At 50.4% G+C, this 18,429-nt stretch overlaps 1 non-coding gene across 1 annotated transcript; it reads left to right on the top strand.

The window, feature by feature from the left end:
- Nucleotides 1-5,649: 5,649 nt before the first annotated feature.
- On the top strand, nt 5,650-5,723 carry TRNAF-GAA (transfer RNA phenylalanine (anticodon GAA)). The gene has a single exon. It is a non-coding gene; the product is annotated as a tRNA-Phe (tRNA).
- Nucleotides 5,724-18,429: the final 12,706 nt, after the last annotated feature.

Genomic DNA, 18,429 nt, shown 5'->3' with positions numbered 1-18,429 from the left:
TTTATGTACAAGAAGCAGACTTTAAAATATGCTTGCCAGAGGCCTTCAATATCTGATCCTCTCTCATCTGTCTTGAAGCCCTTCTACATAATTGGCCTACATAAAAGAATGATCATGTAATGGGCTAGACAACGCCACGAGCATTTGAAAAGGCATTCCTTTTCACAGAAGACACCACAGTAATGTCAGTGATATAAATAGTTTGTCCAAGATCACTGTACCGTCTGCTGGCATAGCCAGGATACAAGCGTGAACAATTTGGTTTCTCATTTTTGAATATGGATAGCTTAACACCTCTCGAAACTAATACTTTATGTTCATCATTTGGGGTGGCTGCCTAGGTTTTACAAAACCCCATGTGAACAAACCAATTTCTAGACCTTCACCATATTGCGGTGAAGGTACATTGCTAATAATAGCACCTGATGTGCTAAAAACAAACTACATATACACAGATGTTTTCAGATTCAGATATAGGAAATGCTGAGTTGACCTTGCTGGGATTTGTTACTCTAATCTTGCATATGAACACAGACCTCTGCAATGGGTGCTTAACACACTGAGCTATATTCTGAACTATTGGAGCACTCACATTTATCAATTAGCATTTGAACTTTGGCTATTGCACATGATCAATATAATCAAGAAAAATGTGAGAATGGTACAAGTATTGTGTCTTAGCGAACACACAAACTATGAATATCATAGTGAACACAGTTACATGATTAATGGATCAAAGCAGAATTTTCTTTTCAACAACAGTAAGGCAATAGGATTGGAGTCTCAGCAGCAAGCCTTTAAATATCCTGAACTGCTATTTAAGTCGGATAGACTATGTGAACTGATTTATTTAGAGTTGGCAGCCTTGTGGGGCCCCCTCCAAGGTGGGGGCCCAGGGCAAGTGCCCCTTTGCCCTCCCATAAAGACGTCTCTGGTTGCATTGATATTGGCAATGAAGAGAATCAATATGGGAGAAATGGCAGCTGCCAACCTGCATAATGTGAAATACCTTTTATGTCGTAATATGGCCTTACCTGTTGTCTGTGTGAAAAACGAGGTGGCATATCATTGTGCCACTTAAACTTATTTTACGGTATCCTTTGTACTGCCTCCGTTCTGCCTACTTTTGTTTCAGAAATGTGTGCAGTGCCTCCACTCGCCCTGATCTGGGTCGAGCAAGAGCCCCTATTGACCGATGTATCTATATATTTCATGATGGTCAATGACTAAGGCAGCTATGTTTCACAATAATAACTCTTTGCAGTGGAGTGCAAATGCCCCCTCTCTATGGCTTTCATCGTTTTTCCCTTCAGTTTCATTTTTCTGTCTTTATTATTGTCATTTCATTTAATAAATAACGTGCTACAACTTCTTACAAAATTTCCATACTCTGGGATAGCCTGGTCACTCACTCTCCGGATTCAATACTCAAATATATATCGATATTTCTGTTTCCCTCAGAGCACACCTTGAGCATGTGAACACTCTGGGTATTCCTTGGGTCTCTTTTGGGAGATCGTGTACTTTCATTTCAAAGAGAGTACTTTCCCGACCCTCACTTGGGTGAGTATTTACTCCACCTGGGGCCATATTACAGAAACTTTGCACTGGTGCAAGTGCAAAATTGCACGGTTTTGCAAAAATTGCCCTAGTACAAAATAGATACATTTTTGGTGCATTTTTGCATCATGGCAAAGTTTGCCCTAGTGATAATACCATTCCGTATTAGCACTAGGGCAAACTTTGCTCTGGTGCAAAAATGCAGTAGAAATGCATCTTTTTTGTACTAGGGCAATTTTTGCCCTGGTGCTTTTAATATGCCAAACTGCCCTTGTTATGGTGCAGTAGTTTTCTAGTGTGTACCACTGTTTTTAAAAATAGGGCAAACTTTGCCCTAGTGCTAATACTGTGCAACTTTGCCCTTGCCTTGACGCAAAGCTTCTATAATCTGGCCCCTGGTGTCTCATTAGTCCCTCATTAGAGGGAGTCATTACAAGTGTCTTCTATAAAAATGTGAGCAGCTATTACCATATTTTAGAAGAATCTGAAGTCATAACCCATATAAACAATCCTACCCCTGTATTCAGTATAAGAGTGTTTTTGATACCTTCATTGGAGTACCAAGTAGGCATCACTCAACCATCTTTCAGCACACTCCGAGTTGCCCCATTTCTCCTGTGTAACCTAGATCTCGCCCAATGCTCTCATCTATTTACAGGAGGATTAGACTCCACTCTGTTAGCTTTGCACATATTTCAGGAGTGTCCTCTTCCCTCCAGCCCCCGAGTACCTCTGAGAGGGCGAGATGTTTTGTGGAGCCCCCTCCTGAGCTTAAGGATGGATACCTGGGAGACCCCTCAAAGAGGGAGATCCTTTTTTAGCGTTTTGTGCGAATTTCCTGGCTGTCTTCAGCATGCCCAACTAACACATAGTTGGACTCTCTGTCTGCAGCAGAAAACCTGGGTGGGGTGTGACTACAGAAAGTAATCCCCCACTAACTGGTACAGTGGGAAAAGAGTCAAGTGGGCAATTTTCCGGCAGTCTGGCCATTTCTGCTCTGCAGTCCTCGAACCACCTGTTGAAAATTCCTCCAATGGGCAGAGAAGGCCATGGTCATATGTGCAGCTGCCATCGGAAGCCAAACCTGCACACTGTAGGTCACTTTGAGGCCTACAAGTGCCCTCCTCTCTGCAAAAACACCCATATTTTAGGTTTCATGTGGGCAATCTTTGGCAAGGTTTCACAGACTGGGTGATACTGCTTTAGGAACTAGAAGTGTCAGAGCATGAGAGTAGGCGGGCATATTTTACCTATGTGTTGAGAACTGGAGACTCTCAAGCATGAGACAGACACTGGATACTGTGTCACCCGACTCGCCCAATGCAGATAACATGTTAATTATTAATTCACCTCTGACATAGGACGTGAACTGACAACCAGGGATGTCCTACGTCACAACATTAACTTAAAATTAATTTGTATGCACTCTTCCTGTTCTTTATATATGTTTTCTAACTGCAAGATATTCGTCCACTTGCCAAATGTAATCTATGCCTATCCCCTAATTCACCCAATATGAGGTGTAAACGTATAGAAATTGCAAATACGACCTCTTTTTCCCACCCACCGAATTATGGAATAGGTGGTACTGCCTGATTGAATTTCCTCATTGAAACTCGCCCAATGTTGATCCTCAAGTTGTAAAGGACCCCTAACTGCATCCCTTCGCCGGATGAAATAAAATCTCTACGGGAACTCCCAACATGGGTAAAAAATGGGCATCGCAGATCCCCACTATCTCACACCTCTCTGCAATGTGCAGAGAAGGGTCAATAATGACCCTTCTCTGCATTATGAAAAATTGCGCCATAACTGCGTGGTCGGCCGCTACTGCAGACACTCCATTTCAATCCTGAAAACAAGGGAGACGAAAAGCTAAAGAAAAGTAAGAAATACAGAGTATGCATTTGTGGATGTATTTGCCTCTGTTACTGCCAGTCTCGCAGTAAGCCCACAATCAGGTTTGCATGTAGTAAAGGTAATTACCGCACGCTTTAATGACAGGACAGTATATAATGGAGGGCTTGTCTGATTCGTGTGGGCCCAGCCTGCTTTTGCAGATGGCTAAATTGAGCCTGCAGAGATAGCTAGTCTGTGGCAACAGGAAGTCGCTGTGGTGGTAGGACACTCGGAGAGCCTGCCTCCCGCAAAGGTCACTTGTGGGGCCTTCTAATCATACTGAGGGGGCGTGCATCATTTACATACAACGCCATCAGAGAGTACGCATCATTTGCTGTGCTGCTTTGACCTTTTTAAGTCGGAGATTACAACCTACCGCCGCGAAATTGGTAAATTGAGAAGTCGTTTCAAACACATGTTTTTGTAATTGCTGTTTCAAAGTCTTTTTTTCTTTTTCTATGGAACGTACATCTTTTGGTAGGTAAGTCAGGAGATAAACAATGTAATTACGTTACCTGTCATTAGCTTTTCTATGGGAAAACAATGGTACAGAACGCCTTAGAAAAGACAGCACCACCTTCGGTGTAATGGGCGCAGAGTTAAATCCGGCCACTTGTGGCAGCACGAAGAGCCCCCCCCCCCCCACCCGCCACATCGCACGGCGTGTCTGCAGCTCCCCGTAACTGAGGTAGCTGAGTAACGTAGGGTTTGATCCGGTGCACAAATCATTATGGGATAAAGTAACGTGACACTGGTGATGGTCCCCTCGGATCTTCAAAGCACTGGCTTAGCCCTGATGAAGGACAGCAGCTCAAAGTCCCCCGAGTAATCCCCTTCCACAAAGCTGAGAAGTGCATAGGAAACACAAACACGGGGTTGTGTAGTTCCGGGTTCCTCTGGGCTGCATTTCTGTTGAGTGCTGGGGTGTTGCTAGGTCTGGAAAAGATCAGGGGCTAAGCAAATGTCGGGAATGGGGGACTCAGGGCTAGCTAGCATTTTCGTTCTAGCACCTGAGCTTCTATTCAGGGCTACAACCAAAAGGCCTGGGGCTATAACCCCCTGAGCCCCCTTCCCCCCTAGCAACGCCCCTGCTTGAGTGGGTGCTCCGACTCAGAGAGCTTGCCTACTGGGACTCGTAGTTTCATGTTTACCACTGTTCGTGTAAGCTGCCAAGTCTCTGCATGTACACAACTTTGGCTGGGATACCAGGGCGGGCCTGTGAGGTCACACCTGCAGCCACTAGGCACGCATGTGATGGAAAACACCCTCAGATCTTACCTGGTGACTAGGCAGTTCCGTTCACAAAGGACGTGCACTGAAGAAACGCAGTGGCTTGTAGGAATGCCACTACCACCTGCATCCACAGTGGAATGTCACTACCACCTGCGACCACACTGGAATGACACTACCGCAGACTAACCTGCAGTAGCGTGAAGCAACCTTGAGAGTGAAGGTGACGAGGGGAGAGCACGGCGAATGGAGGAGGCACCCCGATAACCGGGGCAGGGGCCTTCCTCCTTTACGCTCTCTTGCCCCTCCCCCACAGGGGCAGGGGAGAGGGCGGCAAAGGAGCCAGAGAAAAGGGCGCCAAGAGCCCAGGAAAGCCCGCGAAGGGCAACAAAGGAAGGGGGCGGGGCTTGGGGCATAAAGGCGGCGGGCGCCCGGCACAGGAGCACTTGCAGCTCTTCCAGCAGCCGGGCGCCCGTCAAGAGTGGAGGACTTCTTTTCGTTTTGCAGCGGTTTCCTGGGTTGGCAGAGCAGTTGCCTGGACTTCGTTTCTACCCAGGACTTCGTTTCGTTGTGAGGAAGCGGCGGCTCTTGCGGCGTGGCGAGCGGTCGGCATCCGCGAGGCGCCGGCGACGGGGAAGGAAGGTCCTGAAGCAGGTTTCTACCCGGGACTTCGTTTCTTTGTGAGGAAGCGGCGGCTCTTGCGGCGTGGCGAGCGGTCGGCAACCGGAGTCGCAGGCGACGGGGAAAGAAGGTCCGGAAACAGGCGAGGCCATCTAGCAGAGCGTCGAGGCAGCAGGGAGCTACACGCTCGCAGCCAGCAAGGGGCGAAGGCAAAGTTTTCCCTCAAAAGAGGCGCCAGTCAGCTGGTCGGCGAGGCAGCGGGGTCCTGCAGGCTCGCGGCGGCGCCTAACAACAAAGGAAGCTGAGGTGAGAGGCGGCCATTACCCCAGGTTGGGAACAGCCCGAAATAGCTCAGTTGGAAGAGCTTTAGACTGAAGATCTAAAGGTCCCTGGTTCGATCTCGGGTTTCGGCAGGAGATATTTTTCAAAAGTAAGACGCACGGTGCGGCGGAACGGCTGCGGGCGCAAAGGACAGACAAGGGGCGGTCCTAAGGCTGAAGCCTGCAGAGAGCGATTCAATTGGAGGGGTGGACGAAAAAGTGCCGGGCGTGATTACCGAACTATTGCAAGGCTATAGCAAAAGAAAGGACAGCAATTTAAGCAGATTTTTTCTTTTTGGCTGCATGTGCTGTACATGAAAGTAGGAGACACATAAGACATTGATTGGGAGGACAGTGCCTAAAGAGAATCATGCAGATGCAAGGAAAAAACCAGGAGGATCAGCAGAAGGATGACCTGGAGGCATTTTTGATGATGGCAAGAAGGGCTGGGGACAAATACGGCACCAGCTGGATGCAGTTGATGGCAGCACAGGTGGGAGCTGAGGTTGCGGGGCGCAACCAGAGGCCCGAGTCACCGCTCTTGTTTCCACCTACACCCATCGAGGAGGCATGGGTGGAAGTGCACTCGCAGGAAGGGAAAGAGCTGGACATCGAGGAGCTCGAGGAGGAGGAAGAGCCAGTCGCCAAAAGAAAAAGAGTGATGACCAAGAAAGCGAGGGACAGCCAGCAGCAAGCGGCGGCAGCACAGAAGCGGAAAGCCAACCCCAAGGGAAAGGGGAGGGCGCAGGAGGTTGAGGCCATTCCGGCACCTGTCCCTGCTGAGGCTCCAAGACCAGTGGGAGGTCCTCGCAGCACTCCTGTAGCCACACCGGCGGTAGCAGCTGAGGTGCCAACCACCTTGGAGATGGTGAAAGGTATGTTCAGGGAATGTATGGAAGCTTGGGTGACGGGTGCAAATTGTCAGTTGCCTGTTAATAATAATGCTTTGAACATGGTGGGTAAAGGAACGCAAGGGGGTAGTGGGGCCACGGAGCAGCTTGGCTCGGGGGCGAGTCAGCCCGTGGTAGGCGTAGGTCAGCCAGTAACGGGAGTGAACCCGGGGCAGATGGCGACGCAAGGGGCAAATGCCACCTACACGCCGCAAATTGGGGGGACACCTTGGTGGGGGGCACAGGCTCCTTCACAGGTACACGGGCAGGAGCTGGCCAGCAATAACACAATATAGGGGAGGCCAATGCCGGGGTTTGCACCCGCCAGAGTGGCGATTAATGCATTGGCATGGCACATCCCGCTGGCATACAAAGAACGGGTATGGAGGAAGGAGTTCATGGATATTATGGAGTTGTTGGGGATGGTCCCCTCGGGACAAGGCTTCAGCGAGCCCACTGAGAGGGAAAGGGAGAAGAAGGAGAGGGAGAGGCCAAAAATAGAGCTCAATATACATACCTGGTTAAGGGCGTTCAGGGTTTATGCCACTATTATGTTAGAAAAATTCCCACAAGATGGCGTGGCATTGATGGCGTATGAGCAGTATATTCACGAACAATACCTGAAGCATGGGGGGGATACATGGAGCAACTACGATAAAGGTTTTAGACTCAAAATGCAGGTATGGCCAGCAATGACATGGGATGAAGTGGATGTGGGGGGGCGCATAGACATGAAAACGGTCCCAGCCAGGCCGGTAGATGAGAGCGTGGCAAGCGAAAGACCAGCCCAGGGCGCATAGACACGAAAACGGTCCCAGCCAGGCCGGTAGATGAGAGCGTGGCAAGCGAAAGACCAGCCCAGGGCAGGGGTAGGGGGTCCTACTCAAAGGGGAGGGGGTCCTTTCGTGGGAACTCCTCTTGGAACAGCCGGCCCAATTACCAAGGGGAGTTGCCAGAATGTTGGTTGTTTGCAGAAGGGAGGTGCTCCTATGGTAATGCGTGCAGGTTCAAACACTCAAAGGCTGCAAGCACAGGGAGGCACATCCCCGCCAGCCGAGAGGGTAAGGCAAGGGGCAACGCAAAAGGCAAGGAGAAAAGCAAGCATGATTAAAACACAGCTGCCAACGCCAATACGTTTACAGGCCATGATGCCTTTCCTGAATACATATAGTGACAAGGGTGATGCAAAATTGTTATGGGAGGGTTTCAGGTGGGGTTTTAAGATTCCTTTCCAGGGGCAGATAGGACTTAAGGAGGCGTGTAATTTGAAATCTGCGCTAGCAATGCCTGAAGTCTTGACACAGAAAGTGGGGAAAGAGGTACAGTTGGGGAGGGTGGCTGGCCCCTTTCGCACACCTCCACTGGAAAACCTGGTAGTGTCCCCGTTGGGCTTGGTACCTAAAAAGGAGAAAGGGCAGTACAGACTTATACAGTACTTGTCCTTCCCCGAAGGGGAGTCAGTGAACGATGGCATTTCGGGAGAGGAATGCAGGGTTCACTACGCAGCATTTGAAGATGCAGTGGATTTGGTAAAGGCGGCGGGGGTGGGGGCCCTCATGGGGAAGGCGGACATTGAGTCAGCTTTCCGGTTGCTACCAATTCACAAGGACAGCCACCATTTGCTGGGGTTCAAGGTGTTACAGGATTACTTCTACGACAAATGTTTGCCGATGGGGTGTGCAATTTCATGTGCGTATTTTGAGAGGTTTAGCAGATTCCTCGAGTTTGCAGTAAGGCAAAGAAGCAAGGTCGGGGGGATGGTGCATTACCTCGATGATTTCATGTTTATTGGGAGCAAAGGGACGCATGATTGCAAGAACCTTATGGCGGTATTTCAGGAGTTGATGGAAGAGTTTGGAGTACCTCTGGCTAAAGAAAAAACTATGGGTCCGGTCACGTCACTGGTGTTTTTAGGGATTGAAATTGACTCTGTGGCAGGGGTGTGCAGGCTTCCGGGAGACAAAGTACTAAAGTTGAAGGAAGTAATCGCAGGATTGTTGGGCAAAGAGAAAGCCACTTTGAAAGAGCTTCAGTCCCTAGCGGGCAGCCTGAATTTTGCAGGCAAAGTGATCCCTTCAGGTAAAGCATTCGCTAGAAGCATAGAGTTGAAAATAGTGGGCTTGAAGCACGCGGGTCAACACGTGCGCCTAGGAAAGGAGGTTAAGAAGGACCTGGAAATGTGGAATACCTTTTTAGACCATTTTAACGGGGTATTGGTGTGGAAGGAACCCCTGGGGAAGGGAGATGGACCCAATCTGGTTACCGACTCGTCAGGGGCCCTAGGTTTTGGGGCCATCCTGGGCAAGAGGTGGTGCGGGCAGGCCTGGCCGGCCGAATGGCGGTCCGAGGGGATCTCCAGGGACATTACGGTGCTGGAGTTGTTCCCGATAGTGGTGGCATTCAAGCTCTGGCCGGAACAGATGCAAGACAAAAAAGTGCTAGTTTGGTCGGACAACCTAGCGGTAGTGCAGATTATCAATCAGGGAACTAGCAAGAATGGTAGGGCATTGGGGCTGCTCAGGGAACTGACAAAGTGCTTGCTGCAGCTGAATGCAGAGGTCAGGGTACGTCATATACCTGGGGTTAAGAATGTGGCCGCTGATGCTCTTTCTCGTTTGCAGTGGGGAAGGTTCCGGGAAAACCATCCAGAGGCGAGCGCAAGGATGACACCCTTCCAGACACAGTGGTGGGGATTGGTTGGGGAGATCTGAGCGCACTGATCGACACGGCTCTCGCACCAGGCACTATGCGAAGATACAAGGTGTGCTGGGAACGATTTGTTGCCTTTCAAAACAATATCCTGCCCGAGAGCGAAAAGGGCAGGCCTGTGCGTGCCTTTGTGGGATGGTCTTGGAGCCAAGGAAGGTCCAGGGCGTGGGTGGCTTACCACCTGGCGGCGATTGCGCAAGTCTACAAATTAGGGGGCATGCCTGACCCCACTAGGGAGCATTACATTGTCATGGCTATGAAGGGTTGGGCCAAGCAGGTGATGGCGAAACCCGACGAGAGACGGCCCATAGATGTGGGGAAGTTGCACAAATTGATCAGGAGCTTGGGGGTGGTGTGCAGGGACGAGTACGAAAAAGGATTGTTCGCAGCAGCCTTCTCTCTGGCATTTTTTGGGGCTTTAAGGGTAAGCGAGCTGGTGCCAGCCAACAAGAAGGGTAAAGGTTTGAGTTTCCTGAGGAGCTGTGACATAAGGGTGCAAGGGGAGCGGTTATGCATATTTCTGAGGAGGTCCAGAACCGATCAGACGGGGAAAGGCAGAATGATCACGTTAGGGAGTATCCAAGACAGTCCGGTCTGTCCAGTAGGATGCGTGAGCAGGTATGTGAGTCATAGGTGCCACACAGGAGACGAGGCCCCTTTTCTGGTACACAACGACGGGTCATCACTAAGCCTGTTTCAGTTTAAAAGGGTGTTGGACACGACACTGGGGGAGGCGGGGTTCTCAATAGGGGTCTTTGGGACACATTCCTTCAGGATAGGGGCCGCCACAACTGCGGCTGGGATGGGCCTGGGAGCAGAGACAATCAAACAGATTGGGGGCTGGAGGTCCGGTTGTTTTAAGCGGTATGTCAGGCCTGATAAAATGTAAGACTAACAATTCCTCCCTCCTGTTTCCTCGCAGTAGCACCAAGGCGGGGAAGGCGGCGGTCTGCCTGGGTGGTGGGCCATTCGTTTGTGTCAAGGGCCAAGGGAAGCTGGTCAGCCAAGCAGGAGGTGCTGACCGCCGGGGAATATCGGGTACAGTGGCACGGAGTGCCGGGCATGAAATGGGCACAGTTACAAGGGCACATACGCAGTCTCCTGAGGGGCCACCGGAGGCCTGATGTATTGGTGGATCATCTCGGCGGCAATGATTTGGCTGAGTTGGGGAGGGGGATCTTACTCAGGGAAATGATGTCTTCATTGCAGGATCTAGCGGCTGAATTGGGGGACACGGAAATCGTGTGGTCTGAAATCATCTCGAGGTGCGAATGGAGGGGCGCCGAGAGTCAGGCAGCCGTTGAAAACTCAAGGAGGAAGTTGAACTGGGCCATGGCTAAGTTTTGCAAAGGGAGAGGCCTTCAACATATCAGACATGGTTTGATCAATCTGAAAAACAAGGACGGGGTGCATTTGTCGGAGCAGGGAATGGATATGTTTTTCTGGAACATCTGCACGAAACTACTGGAGTTATAAGCTAGGAAAGGGGGGAGCCACGGTGGGCGGTAACCCACCTTTGGCGTGGCGGGTTGTGGCAACCTAATATAAGACAAAGACTCCGAATGAGCCATTGCTAAACCGGAAGGGGCTTCGCCCATTCTAGACAGCGCCTCCTGGGAGCCTAAACGGCGGGGGTGTCTGGCGGTAGCAATTGGGGCTCAACTTCCCCCCAACAAACGGCGCTCCCCCAGTCCGCAAAGACCTGCATGGGCAGGCGGTTTCTCAGACTCGAGGGCCTTGGGGGAGTTGTGCCTGCAATCAATATGGAGGAAAAAGGGGGAAGCAGGATCAGGAGCAGTCGCCACACCTGTTGGAACTAATTTTTACCTGTTTGCAGTGGTCATGTATATGTAAAAAATAAATCTGCGGCCTTGTTATGCCAAACCAAAGGAAATGTCTCATGCAGCACCTTACTGGAGAGGAAACGAAGGGGCTGACAGAATGAGTGAGGTTGGATACAAACGGCATACCTATTGGACAAATGCCCGGGTTTGTAATACCTCCCATTCTTTTGTAACCCCAGGGCAGGTGAAAATGGACGTTTGTTGTTGTTTGTGTTTTTTCTTTTTTTTGGCGGAGCATACATAGACATGCATGGATGGATTAGGGGCTTGGAGCGTGAGTTGATTGTTTCCACCGCGGGCGACACTCACCAAAATATGTGATTTGTGAGGTCTGGTGTTTTGAAAATGCAATGGGTGCAAGTAGAGCCTTAACAAACTTGCATGACAAGATGCCCGCCTTCCCCTGTAACCTGCCTCTATTCTAAAGTGGAAAGTGCAGCGCTTCCAAAAGAAAGACAATCTGCTACAGCTGAAGAGACTTTCAACAGCAAACTTCAACCCAACGCAGGGCAGATGTTAGGAGAAGCATAGTCTTCGCAGGAAGATCTGGGCTGTTTGTTATAAATTGTGTCTGCCATTTAATTGTAGTTGTCTATTGCTGTTGTGTCCAATGCATCCATTTATTTATTTAGTATGACTGATATATGTTGGATATGAAGAGATGTAGATTATTAAGCATCAACAACGCCAATATATTCCATCTGGGGGCCCCAAGTGACATTAGATAGACAAGGCGCAAGTCCCCAGCTGAAACGAATATCCCTGTTAATGAGATCACATCTAAAATGCTGTGCTGTATATGGGCACCTGAGCGTTCGATTCCCACCCTCTGCAGGGTCTCCATGGGCAAACAGTACAGGGAGTGGATAAGGGAGGTTTGAGGACACCAAGATCCAATGGGACATAACATGTGTGGGAACTTGCCAGTCTTCCCACTTTCCTCCTCTTTTGCTCACCTTCTTTGCCTCACCACTCTACCAGAGTCAAACCGTGGGGAGAAAGAGTAAATGTTGCTTTGCCCTTATGGGAGGTCACGCCAGTGTAATATGACTTCCATATTCCACTGGCGTGACACCATAGTGATGGGATACATAACCTAGAGACAGCTTTGTTTTTATTTTTATATAACGCACACACCGCAATCTACTTGGGGTCTGATTCACAAAGCATGACAAAAAAGTGGAATCCGCGCCTGGTGCAAGTCCAATTGTGATTCACAAAAGCCATTTTGCGCTGAGCAGGTGCACCTTGACCTGTGCCCTATGGCATTTGCGGCAAAGAAAGGGAAGTTACCTGGCCATGGCAGGGAGGCACTGGGCAAACTTCCAAACACACCCAGCAAATTTCAAAATCAACGTAACTGACAAAAAATATAGCGTTGCCGCGCAAAAATCACACACCATAAAACGTACTGCTTACCAGGAGAAATTACAAAGTACAAATGTGCCGTGCACGCATAGTCAAACCTTCTGATAATGGCTGATCACTTATTGCTTGTACTTGTGCTAGCTCACAATGCTAGAAGGAGGATTAAGAGCCATCTCTGGGCCTTCCACATCCGCACCACTTAAGATGAAGATATCAAGGGCACCTACAAATCATTCCCCATGTCATCTTGGAGATGGCGAGGGAGTATGAGAAGGATTTAAGACCATGTGCGTGCATGCTGTACTCTCACAACTGAAGGCGTTAGTGGTCCTTATCTGAGCCCAAACAATCCCAGTGTCTGGATGAAGTGTTGCAGTGCATCATCACATTCATGCACAACCACATCAACATGCAGTGTGCAGGCAAGGCAAGCAGTCACCCAGGATTTCCATGCGGTAGCAGATTTCTCCAGAGCCTTTGAAGCTATTAACCACATGCATGTGGCATTGCAACTCCCCAAAACACATAGCACATCTGTAGGAACTGCTAACATTGGCATTCCTACAATGTGCTTCTCATCTGTAATAAAAATGGCCACATCATGCATGTGAATGCCAATTACCCAGGATGCACCCTTAATAGCTACATACTCTGCTATTCACCTCACCATCGGGCCCTGTCATTGGGACCCTTTGGCAACGTCTGACTGCTTGGTCAGTATGACTGTTCACAGACATCTTAACTCATATGCCTAGAAACACTTGTGTACAGGCGTGTTATAAATGACTTATCATATCATACACAAACAACCACATGCAACCCATGCACAACAGGGAGGAAGCTAACCAATTTTGCATATGTAATAATTTGCAGGGGAGTCTGCGTACCCGCTCTCACCATTCCTCCTGACATCCTTCAGGAATTCATATACCATAGAAACAATGCAGAATACATTGCCACAAGAGGCATCATGAGCGCACCTTTGGTGTGCTGAAATCCCTCTTCCACTGCCTATATCAGTTGCTGCCTTGCTATAGAAATCAACAGCAGAATGTAACATCATGGCGTATTTTGTGTTCCAAAATGGAGCAATATGATATTGACTTCCTGTGGAGATGTAGGAGGGATTTCACCCAAATCCATGTGCTCCACCCATACCTCTAGCAGGGCAAAGGGCGCACCGACAGACCAAAAGCAACCACATGATGCATACATGTTTTTCATGAACCACACCCAGTGTAGTGAACTCACCCCTAACCTCCCATTTATGACAGAAGGCGATGTCTCTCTGCCTAGCATAACACAATGAGAATGCTTCTCCACGAGGGACAATGAGTGTGTACAAAGTTTTGATACTCCAGACCAGGACCTAGTCAAAGCGCAAAATGAGGATATGATTTTAGGCATATTCTATAATCATGGATGTTGAACAATACACCAGGGGATGTTTAGTATGTGCACAATTTCACCTGCTTAGATCACCATTAATGAAAAGCGGTTTGACCCTCCCATGGTCTGATTTGCAAATCGACTATGTTGGGCCTCTTAAAAGATCAGCAAGGGGAAACAAATATATGTTAACGGTAGTTTGTTTAGTGTACAAATGGCAGGAGGGCATTACAGTGCCAGATTGCAGTACACAAACGGCAACCACATTACTTGTGCATCATATTTTTTCAAGATTCGGGTTCCCTCAAAGGATAGAGTCAGTCCGGGGAAGTCATTTCACTAGTGCATTGATGACAAAAATATAGCAGATTTTGGGTGTGAAAAGAAAACGACACATCTCATACCAGCCTTCCTCTTCAGGTGGGGCGGAACGGAACAACAGGTCAATTGTGGATATATTCATTAAATGTGCCACTGAAGCAGCTTCTAGTTCGGATCTTCGGCTCCCATTGTTATTAATGGTCATTAGGTCAACTCCCGCTAAAACAAAAAATCTCAGCCCTCATGAAATACTGACAGGAAGAAAAATGGTTTTGCCACAGTATTTACTTTACAAGACAAATGAGCAAACACTTGTGAATGCCTCCACAATTCACGAATATGTGGAAGAGTTGAGGAAGCACTTACAACATGCACTTTGCATTTGTGCAGCAGAATTTGGAAAAGGCCGCTGACGGGGCAAAAACATATTATGATAGGAAGACATCTACAAAAGAGTATGAGGTAGGAGATCAGGTATTCAATTTTAACTTTGGAAAGGGTAGACATAAAGGGGGTAATTCATAGAATTTAGCGCACTAGTGGTGCACGCGGCTGGCGCACAGAGTGCGCGTGCGGCAGCCTGCGCCAGACGCATGCGCCAAAACCCATTTCAGAGCACAGCGTATTCATGGATACTTACATCCATAACCAGCCGTGGCGCAGAGGGTCCCCCCACCCCCCAACCACCCCCATTGATGGACACCTGCCTGCAGGCCCCGACTCATGTCCCCCACCCCCCAACCACACCCCCATTGACGGGCACCTGCCAGCAGGCCCCGACTCATGTCCCCCCACCCCCCAACCACCCCCATTGACGGGCACCTGCCAGCAGGCCCTGACACATGGCCGACCAAAGAACATGTCCTAACAAAACAGACCCATGGCCCTAATGCCAACCCAAATCCCCCTTGACCCCCAGTACAAGCATGCAACCATCCACTACACCCACTCCCAAATTACCCATGCCATGACAGTCTTAAAAGAACCACCATGCCCATGCATAAATCCACCACAGAGCCACACAGTGGCAACACTTGACTGAGGCAATGTACATTAAGACATGCACGAAACCAATGATAGTACACAACACCAATCATGAAGTTTGAATAAATGTATTAAAAACATAATAAAACAAGAGGTGGGCCTCTTCCCTGGCCTCGAGGTCTCGCAGGGATGCAGCCATGGCCTCCTTCAACTCCCTGCGAGGCCCTGACTATAGTGAGCCGTGTCTCCTCCGCCCGCCACCACTTCGCATATATTTGCTGGCCCAACCGCTGCCACATGGAAGAGACTCCCAATCCAGGGTCCTCCTGCCCTCCAGCCGATGCCTGCCCCTGTGATGTTGTTGGCCCGAAGCCATCATCGCTCCCACCATGAGCCTGCTGCTGCCGTGCATGTGCCCTGCTTGTCGATGCCTGCACGCCCTCCTCTCGCTGGGGTCCAGTTGGTGGGGTGGCCACCCCTGCTGGACCTCCGACTCCCGACTGTGGCAGGCATGTGTCCTCCACCAGCCCGCCCGCTGGGTCAGGAGCAGCTCCACAAGGAGCCCAGGTGATACTTGGGCAGGAATATGGCACGGAGGATGACTGGCGCATAGGGGGTTCAGTTGAGGAGGGGGTCGGTAGAAGATCCAGCACATGGAGGAACCCAGCGCCGATGACCTGTCCTAGTAGGCCGACGCGGTCAATGAGGTATTCCAAATGACGTGCATTCTCCTCACGAAAACCCATCACGTCATCCCGAATACCACATTGACGCAACGCCACCCCAGCTAGGACAGACTCAATCGAGTCAAGGATTGCCATGTCCACAGGGAGAGGAAGGCCAGTTGTTGTTCGCGCATCCCCTCCCTGAAAACGGGTCTAGACGAAGGCAGCCCTGCTGGTGCGGGATGATGCAGTCACAGGATCGGGGACAGGATTACACACAAGCACCTCCGTGGTGGCTTGTGCTGCCTCCTGTCCCTGCCCCTGGACTGCACCACTAGCACCAGTGAAAATCCCCCTCCAGGACCCATGCATGGGTCTTCCATAGCCTCCTCCTCTAACAACCCCCCCACCAACCTGGATGACTCCGTGCCATCTTCCTCCATAGGCCCCTGTGTGGGTCCGCTGCCCTTACTACTGCCGAGGAGTCCACCTCCAACCTCTGCCTCTTGGACCTCCCCTCGGCAGCTGCGGGCATGGATGCGGCACCAAACTCCTCACTCCCCCCGGAAGAGATGACTATGTGGGAGGAGAGCTGGGCCTTGCGTCTCCGGCTGGTGGTGGGATTCCTGCCGCTGTGCTCCACAGCACCGTCTCTGCCCTCTTCATCAGTCGATGCCACAGACAGGGAGAGACAGAACACAGGCATCTGGGCACTGTACAATGGTCGGATACATGTGACAGTTGCACATGAGTGGCAATGTCACACTTCACAGATGGCATCACACTCCCCAGCACTCACATCATTTGAACCCACACACATGCCCAAAAGGACAGGAATCATCCACAAAAAGGTGCATCTGTACACACACACCAGCATGAACATCCGAAGCTTGGCATGATGTCATAAGCAACATGGGGAGTGCCGAACACATGCACACACACCAACAGACAGACATGCATCTGTACATCTCCACCACCTGTCAGAGTGCAATCATCGGCAACTATGTCACATCTGCCAATTGGGTTCCTACATGGCTGTGTCACATGCATCCATGGTGTATCACTGTCACACACATGTCAAACACACACACACACACATGTATGCCATGCACATACATGAAGGTGGAACCAGCATCCATGTGTCACACCCCAACCATGCCATAGTACATACCCAGAAATACAAACATGTGTTCATCTCCACATGCAGTTGTGCATCATGCTTTGGAACACATACACCATTGATGTGCATCACACATGACTGGACTCACATGCAGCAGGGTCATGTCCCTGCACATACACATCCATACATGGACATTTTCAGACATATCGCCAAGCTGCACACTCCTGGCACACCTCAACATGCATTGCGTCCAATAAGTACGCATGGACACTTACCGCTCGACTCTGGACCGGTCTCCCTCTCGAGGACCTGGCGTTGAAGTGCTGGGTTAATGCGTTCCAGGACCCTCATGTCATTGGTGGTAAGGTGGACCCAGAGCCTTACTGCATCCGCTGCTTGCAAGAGGCGCCGGGCCTTCCTGAGAGTCCTGGACCTGAGGTCTTTCCAGCGCTTACGGACGTGTTGTATGTCGTGGGTTGCACCCACTCCTCGGTGATGGCAACCACGATGTCCAGCAGATCCTCTCCCGTCCATCCTTGTCGGTGCGTCTTCTTCCGTAGAGGGCATCATAATGGACCTGGACTTGCTCCACCAGGATGCCAACCTCTCCTGCTGAGAAGCTGGCAGCCCTCTGCCTTACTGGCTCGGGGTTGCCAGTGGTGCCTAATGGTGTTTCCCCGACAAGGCAACCCCCGAGGCAGGTGTGGGTGGGTAACTGGTTCCTGGTGCTGGGCTGTGGAGCGATGGAACTTCAGTCAGAAGTCTTTTGTTCCAGCAGGGGTGGTCACAGCAACTAGACCCCTGCAGATGGCTGACGTGCAGGCACCAAATGGCAGGGCACGTGGCCAGCAGACAGGCAGGCAGCAGCAGATGGCAGATGGGAGTCTGCTCGAGGCTGTGAGGGGCAGGAAAACGGCCTTCTGGGCAGAAGCGTGGTCTTCCATGTGTTGTCGCTTGACGCGGAGTGATTTGGCACATGAAAAAACAGCAAGTCAGCGTGTAATTCGAGGAAAGGCCCTTAGCGCGTAAGTGCGTATATGACGTAAAATGCGTGGGCGTTTCCCTTGTCACAGGTGCATAGTGATTCAGCACGTGAAAAAAAGCACGTCCGTGTGTTAATGCGTGTAATTCGAGGAAAGGGCCTATGCGCGTAAGTGACGTGATACGTACAGGCGTTTCCCTCAGCTCAGGGTAAAGGTGAGGTAGTCCGGGCTGTTCGCTGTACATGCCTATCGTGGAGACCGACGCTGTGCCACGTGTTGGTGCAGTCATGCCACCACCCCCTGTGGCTCCGGGAGATGCAGCTCTTGCATCTGGCACTGGCGCTCATGTGACCCGGCAGTCCGTTTCATTGACTGCCACGGGCCCAAGGGTAGTGGTAGCTCTAGGTGCAGCTGTGGACACCACCACCTAGGCTCAGGGTTGGCCAGCGCATGCTGCGTTGGCACCTGAAGAGTCCCAGAATGATTTCCAGGAGGTGAGGAGACATACGGTAAGGGCAGGCAGGGC

This window comes from Ambystoma mexicanum, chromosome 6p (assembly GCF_040938575.1).
Source record: "Ambystoma mexicanum isolate Mex_15411 chromosome 6p, UKY_AmexF1_1, whole genome shotgun sequence".
NCBI classification, from domain to species: Eukaryota; Metazoa; Chordata; class Amphibia; order Caudata; family Ambystomatidae; genus Ambystoma; species Ambystoma mexicanum.
Note: the sequence above shows the minus strand (reverse complement) of the source record. Positions and strands in the feature narration are given on the sequence as shown.